The sequence below is a fragment of the Mandrillus leucophaeus genome, unplaced genomic scaffold (genome assembly GCF_000951045.1).
Source record: "Mandrillus leucophaeus isolate KB7577 unplaced genomic scaffold, Mleu.le_1.0 Scaffold590, whole genome shotgun sequence".
Classification (NCBI taxonomy): domain Eukaryota; kingdom Metazoa; phylum Chordata; class Mammalia; order Primates; family Cercopithecidae; genus Mandrillus; species Mandrillus leucophaeus.
In genome coordinates this window covers 331,385-338,011 of record NW_012106364.1, presented here as the reverse complement: position 1 = coordinate 338,011, position 6,627 = coordinate 331,385, and the positions used below count along the sequence as shown (strand labels likewise).

At 46.4% G+C, this 6,627-nt stretch overlaps 1 protein-coding gene across 1 annotated transcript in view; it reads right to left on the bottom strand.

Moving 5' to 3' along the window:
• The window catches only part of LYZL6 (lysozyme-like 6), a 10,080-nt gene extending 9,726 nt beyond the window's left edge, over nucleotides 1-354 (bottom strand). The window contains exon 1 of the mRNA XM_011999400.1: nucleotides 211-354. The gene's annotated coding sequence lies outside the window, so the exon portion shown is untranslated. The remainder of the gene's footprint in view (nucleotides 1-210) is intronic.
• Nucleotides 355-6,627: the final 6,273 nt, after the last annotated feature.

Here is a 6,627-nt window from a genome sequence, read left to right as displayed (position 1 = left end):
GAATAAAATTTACAAGATGCCCTGTTAAATTAGAATTCCAGGCAAACAACAACCAACTCCACACTGACTCAGGAGGGTCCCTCAGAGATAGATGTCACTGAGCCTCGGGAAGCAGGAAGCTCCATCCCTGCCTATTCAGCCCCCTCTCAGGGTCCCCTCAAGGAACACAGTGGTTCCAGAAGGTATGTTCCCACCCCTTCTACAGCTTACCTCTCTCCCATCCCTCTCTGACTCCAGGTTCCAGCTGGCCCAGGGATTTCTGGGAGGATCTGTAGAAAAAGGCCGTCTACAGTAGGAGCCTCTTCTTCCGCACCACGTATGCTTCAGCCCTGCCCAACTAACAGCTCTCCATGTTCTAAAGAAGGAGGGAGTGCTGGGCCATCCCAGCCTTCTGGAACCCCAGTTCTGTGACGTCATCCATCTCCTGGAAATACACTGGTTTTAACCCGGCAAATTGGCCAAGCGTCATGTAGAATTAGCAGCTGGGCCTGGGAGGACAGGTGACATCTGTGAGGAAAATGGCCAGGTGGGACAGGGTGGAGAGCACTGGCTGTTTCCTTCCTTTTTGGGAACAGCACCACCTTTGGGGGAGCTCCTTCCCTCATGGGGTTTTAGTGGGGGTTGCCAGTCCTAGGGCCCTGCCCCCCAACATCCCCCAGTAAGCACAGGAATGCTTGTGTGCCAGTCACTGTATTTGTAAACGGAAGCGGTGGACCTGCTCAGCTTCCAATAGAAAGCCCGTGTGTGCAGGGCCAGAGGACACAGCCCATCTAAGGCGCTAAGCCTCCATAAAGAGGGAGTGGAATCTGGACGGGATTCCAGCCCCAGGGTACACCCTTTCTGGGACCCAAACACACCCTTCCCCTTCCTTCAATTCTGAGACTCAGTAAATGTCTCTACTTGCAGAACAAGTTGGAGTTGGGTTTCTGTCACTTGCAGCCAAAAGAGACAGTCACAGTCGGCATCGGGTCAACCATCTGTGAAATGGTGACCTGACACCCTGTCCCCTCCCTGTGAAGGCCACAACATCCCAACACCATTAGTCACCGACGAAGTCCAGGAGAAATTTCTACCAACTGTAGCAAAAAAGAGGCAAGGGAGAAAACATTTTGTTACTGATGGCGCACTCTTCCCTCTGAAACAGGGAGGCAGGATCTGACAGAAAAAAAGGACAAGTGGCGGCCGGGCGCGGTGGCTCACGCCTGTAATCCCAGCACTTTGGGAGGCCAAGGCGGGCAGATCACGAGGTCAGGAGATCGAGACCATCCTGATTAACACGGTGAAACCCCGTCTCTACTAAAAAAAAAAAATACAAAAAATTAGCTAGGTGTGGTGGTGGTTGCCTGTAGTCCCAGCTATGCGGGAGGCTGAGGTGGGAGAATGGCGTGAACCCAGGAGGCGGAGCTTGCAGTGAGCAGAGATCACGCCACTGCTCTTCAGCCTGGGCGACAGAGCAAGACTCCGTCTCAAAAAAAAAAAAAAAAAAAAAAAAAAAAAAAAAAAAAAAAAAAAAAAAAAAAGAATAAAAGGACAAGGGGCTTCTAAGTGGGCAGTGTTGGCCCGTGCCCCTCCAGACTTCTCTTCCCAGCAGGGCAGCGGTGCATGGCACCCTGGGGTAGGAGGCCTGCAGGGGCAGAGGGGAGGCTGAACATGCTGGGGGCACCACTGTATGAGAAACGATTTGTGGCGAAAAATCTACATGGGCCTCAGATGACCTGAATGAATTCGTCTCTGTAGAGTGAGAGTCCTGGGCAGGAGGAAAGGTTTCTATAGCCCAGGACCACATACTTGGAAATTTGGTCTCTGAAAGTTAAGATCTGAGAGAGGATGGTCTTTGCGGCATTCAAAGGGGGTCCAGAGGGACCCTCCACCTCCAGCCCCCTAGCTGTGGCAAACATGAACCCTGAGTAGATTCCCACCCGTTCAAACAACCGGAAAACCCAGGCTGGGGCCCATGAGTCAAGTCAGCTCAGGGCAAGAGGACAGATGGACACCATAGGCCATCTGTCTCAATATTTGCAAGTTATAAATTAAACTAACAGACTGTTAAAGTATGTCCTATCCTCATCCTCTGACAAATATTCCTTTAAAAGGACAAAATTTTTAAATGTGTATGAAGTTATGATTTGAATTTTTTTTTTTTTTTTTTTAAGAGATGGAGTCTCACTCTGGAGTGATCTCGGCTCACTGCAACCTTTGCCACCTGGGTTCAAGCAATTCTGCCTCAGTTTCCTGAGTAGGTGGGACTACAGGTGCATGCCGCCATGCCTGGCTAATTTTTTTTGTATTTTAGTACAGACGGGGTTTCACCTTGTTGCCCAGGCTGATCTCAAACTCCTGAGCTCAGGCAATCTGCCTGCCTTGGCCTCCCAAAGTGCTAGGATTATAGGCGTGAGCCACCACGCCCAGTCGATTATGTTACGTTATGTATGTTAAAGTATGTCCTATCCTTATCCTCTGACAAATATGCCTTTAAAAGGATAAAATTTTAAAATATGTATGAAGCTGTGATTTGTATATGACAGAAAATTAGCAAAATGTCAAAGATCATGAAATTTCATGTTTATTGCACACGTCTGGGTGCTTTGTTGATGGGCTGACAATATTGGGATGAGTAATAAAGATATGTGTAATTTATAAATTACTGAAACTATTCCGTGAAATTTATTTTTCTTATCTTTCTTTCAGCAAAATCAGTAATTATATTATTATCAAGATTTGAAAATACATGTAAGGATTAAAACAATCATTTAAAGTACAAATATCTTAATATTTTCATCAAAATTATGTTTATGTAAAAAAATTTAATTTTATCAGAAATGTTTTCCCAAAAATTAGTTTTCTTTTCAAATATTGAAAAGTATTAAACCAAAAGGCAACATACAAATTAGAATTAGTCAAATTTGTACATCAAAATGATTGAAATAAATCCATTTTATTTTGATTTTTGAAAACTTGATTAATTTTTGTTAAATTTAAATTCATAATTCTAGCATTCAGTGACACCTCATTGCCAATGTAAAGAAAAGGCATCACAGTTTGTGTGAGGGCTAGATATAGATACAAATATTAGAGTAATGTGTAATGTGATTTATTTAACCCATTTTCTGTTTGCCCAGAGAATACTCACTGGTGGCTTGCTGCAGTGCTTACCCCAAGATAACTTTGCCATGAAATATTTAACACAAGGTATAAATGCTTGAGGGGATGGATACCCCCTTCTCCATGATGTGATTATTACGGATTGCAGGCCTGTATCAAAACATCTCAGGTGCTCCATAAATATATACATTTACTATGTACCCACAAAAACTACAATAACAGTTTTAAAAAGTAATGAACTATTGTCACACAAAACAACATGGATAAATCTCAGAATAATTATACTGAGTGAAAGAGGCTTGACAAAAAACAGTACACACTGTATGATTCCATTTCTAGACAGCACTAGAAAATATAGACTAACCTATGATGATTGAAAGCAGATCAGGGCAGGGTGCGGTGGCTCACACCTGTAATCCCAGCACTTTAGGAGGCTGAGGTGGGCGAATCACTTGAGGTCAGGAGTTTGAGACCAGCCTTGTCAACAGAATGAAACCCTGTCTCTACTAAAAATAGAAAAATTAGCTAGGCCTGTTCGCACACAGCTGTAATCCCAGCTACTAGGGAGGCTGAGGCACAAAAATCACTTGAATCCAGGAGGTGGAGGTTGCAGTGAGCCAAGATCACATCACTGCACTCCAGCCTGGGAGACAGAGCAAGACTCCATTTAAAAAAAAAAAGGGCCGGGCGCGGTGGCTCAAGCCTGTAATCCCAGCACTTTGGGAGGCCGAGACGGGCGGATCACGAGGTCAGGAGATCGAGACCATCCTGGCTAACACAGTGAAACCCCGTCTCTACTAAAAAAATACAAAAAAATAGCCAGGTGAGGTGGCTGGCGCCTGTAGTCCCAGCTACTCGGGAGGCTGAGGCAGGAGAATGGCGCAAACCCGGGAGGCGGAGCTTGCAGTGAGCTGAGATCCGGCCACTGCACTCCAGCCTGGGCGACAGAGCCAGACTCTGTCTCAAAAAAAAAAAAAAGAAAAAGAAAAAGAAAAAAAGGAAGCAGATCAGTAGTTGCTTAGGGGTGGGGAAGTAGAAAGAGCAGGAAGAAGGATCGCCAAGGGCAACAAGGAAACTTTTTGGGGGGATGGATATCTTCACTATATTGATTGTGATAATGATTTCAGGTGTATACCAAGGGTCAGACGTTACCAAATTGTAATCTCTATATATGCACAGTTTATTATATGTCAATACCTCAATAAATCTGTCTAAAATGTTTAAAAATTACAGTAATTATACAAAATATATTTTATGAAAAGGAAGTTATGGGTGGGCATGGTTGAGAACTCCAGCATCAGGTAGATTCAGAAGTGGGGAAAAGCATCTCCCACTTTCCCTTCTTCGGCCAGCGTGCTGTGCAATTTATCCAGTGGCTACTAGAGGGCAGCCGCGACTCAGGCAGAGGAAGGGCGTTTCAGGGCTTGAATACTTAGAATTCCCTGCTCTGTGCTCCCTATCCTGGGCGGTGGGCGTTAATACCCCCGTAATACTCAGTTAGAGCTGGGACTTGGTCCCTGATCTCTGGCTCCTGATACCACCTTGTTGGTCTCCCAACACCGGGTGAGCTCCCTGTGCTCCCAGATTTTTTTTTTTTTTTTTTGAGATGGAGTTTCGCTCTTGCCCAGGCTGGAGTGCAATGGCGCGATCTCGGCTCACCGCAACTTCCGCCCCCGGGTTCAAGCGATTCTCCTGCCTCAGCCTCCCAAGTAGCTGGGATTACAGGCATGCACCACCACGCCCAGCTAATTTTGTGTTTTTAGTAGAGACAGGGTTTCTCCATGTTGGTCAGGCTGGTCTCGAACTCCCAACCTCAGGTTTTCTGCCCTCCTTGGCCTCCCAAAGTGCTGGGATTACAGGCGTGAGCCATGGCGCCCGGTGCTCCCATTTCTTTTTAAAAGGATGTCCTGACTCCAGTGAGGCAGCAGCCATAGTTCCTTGTCTGTTATGTGCAGGGCTGATATGGAGGATTGCAGATGGCACCAAAGAGTTGTGGTTCTCAGGCCGGGCACAGTGGCTTACGCCTGTAATCCCAGCATTTTGGGATTCCCAGGCGGCTGGATCACATGAAGTCAGGAGTTTGAGATCAGCCTGGCCAACATGGCAAAACCCCATCTTCCCTAAAAAATACAAAAAATTAGCTGGGTGTGGTGGCACATGCCTGTGGTCCCAGCTACTCAGGAGGCTGAGGCAGGAGATTTGCTTTAGCCCAGGAGGTGAAGGTTGCAGTGAGCTGAGATCGCACCGCTGCACTCCAGCCTGGGCGACAAGAGTGAAAAAAAAAAGTTGTGGTTCTCAAGGGCCTTTGGAAGGCCTCCCAGCTTGCCTCAAATCCACGATTATAAAGCCCGTCAAAGTTGCATCATCAGACTCTGCAACATCACAGGTTAGCAAGTCATTGAGAAAAGGACACACTGAAAGGTCATTTTTATAAGAGCGAGGGAAAGGAGAGAAGGTTCAATTGAGGGGCAGGGAACAAGATGGTGGAGCGCCCTTAGGGTGCTGCAATGGAAGTTTCCCCCAAAAAAGCAATCGTGGGCTGGGCATTGTGGCTCAGGCCTGTAATCCCAGCACTTTGGGAGGCTGAGGCAGGTGGATCACTTGAGCTCAGGAGTTCGAGACCAGCCTGACCAACATGGCGAAACCCCGTCCCTACTAAAAATACAAAAATTAGCTGGGTGTGGTGGCATGTGCCTGTAATGCCAGCTACTTGGGAGGCTGAGGCAGGAGAATCACTTAAACCTGGGAGGTGGAGGTTGCAGTGAGCCGAGATCATGCCACTGCACTCCAGCCTGGGTGACAGAGTGAAACTCCGTCTCAAAGAAAAAAAAAAAGAAAAAGAAAAAGAAAAAAAAAGCAATTATGAACATACATTGAGCCATCCCAGTGTATGAGGCATGATGCCGAACACTCTAGGCAGGGAGTCATCTCATCTTCACAGCACTCACACTAAATAAATTGCAGAGAGGTTAAGAAATGCCTAAAGGGCCAGGAGCGGCTCATGTCTGTAATCCCAGCACTTTGGGAGGCCAAGGTGGGTGGATCACTTGAGCCCAGGAATTCAAGACCAGCCTGTGCAACATGGCGAGGCCCCGTCTCTACAAAAAAATTACAAAAATTAGCCAGGTGTGGTGTCTTGTAGTCGCAGCTACTCCTGAGGTTGAGGCAAGGGGATCCTTGAGGCTGGGAGTTTGAGGCTGCAGTGAGCTATGATTGCACTATAGCCTGGGTGTGAGAGTGCACATAGTCTCAAAAAAAAAAAAAAAAAGAAAAGAAAAGCCATTGTGGACACACATTGAGCCCTCCCAGTGGGTGAGGCACGATGCCAAACACTGTCTGAAGGAAATAATCTCATCTTCACAGCATTCTTACTGAATAAGCTGCAGAGAAGTTAAGAAACGCCTAAAGTCACAGAGCTGATAGGAGGCAGTGCAGGATTTGAATTCAGATTTGACACTAATGTGTGGATCTAGCTACTGCTCTGTAGTATCCCCTTAAATGGAAGTATTTTTCTTTCTAGGTTAT